Here is a 1,107-nt window from a genome sequence, read left to right as displayed (position 1 = left end):
AAAATCAGTTTGGACCTTACACTGGCCAATTAGATATCTGGGGAAACTTCAAACCTATCACCTTGAGATATTCTTTAAACTTTGAACTGAAATTGCTCATGGAGGTCACCTTTCAACTCAATAACAGATTGGCTTATAAAATAAATAATATCATCTGATATATATATATATCAGAGCTCTGATGTGGGCTGTATGATAAACACTGAACCAAAAGGATAACAGCAAGGTCAGTGGTTCAAACTCACCAGCTATTCCTCAGGAAACCCTATGCAGGGTCTCTATGAGTTGGAACTGATTTGATGACACTTTACAACAACTATATATATATATTATAGTTCAAACCCACCAGCTGCTCCTTGGAAACGCTATACAGGGTCTCTATGAGTTAGAACCAACTCGATGACACTTAGCAACAGCAATAACATACTCCCAAATATTATATATATTTACTCTAAAAAAAGTTAACATTTACTCTAAAACAAAGAAGAGAAGGTCAGGAGGGGCAAGGTAGCATGAATAATGGAAATGGAACAAATGGAACAAAAATAATGAAAATGTTGATACAATATGGAAAATGTAACCAGTGCCACTGAACAATATGTATAGAAATTGTTAAATGGGAACATGATTTACTGTGCAAACTTTCACCAAAAACTCAGTAGTATATAGTTTTAAAAAGAACACACCCCTACAAAACTAATGGATCAAAAAATAAATAACAAATGAAATTAGAAAATATTTTGGGATGAATGAAAATTAAAATACAACATACAGAAAATTATAAGATGTAACTAAAGTAGTGTTTAGCAGTTGGAAATAGAAATACCCTATGATCCAACAGTCCCTCTACTTGGTATATATCCTTAAGAAATAAGAGCCCCCACCTCCTCCACACACAGAGTAGACAAGGATGGGCAACTTGGACATTGGCTACCCAAAATTGGGGGGCTACAAAGGCAAGAAGTGACTGGCTTACTAGCTTTCAAGAGGGAGCCTAGATCCAGAGGGCAAGGAGGAAGGTAGAATCACCACTGAGTAGTATCCAATCTGTCTGGGCAGGGCTGATGAAAGGAGATGAGGACAGGTCTCTTGTGAGACAATAGTGAA

Source organism: Chrysochloris asiatica, unplaced genomic scaffold (genome assembly GCF_000296735.1).
Source record: "Chrysochloris asiatica unplaced genomic scaffold, ChrAsi1.0 scaffold00423, whole genome shotgun sequence".
NCBI lineage: Eukaryota > Metazoa > Chordata > Mammalia > Afrosoricida > Chrysochloridae > Chrysochloris > Chrysochloris asiatica.
This window is presented reverse-complemented; position numbering follows the sequence as displayed.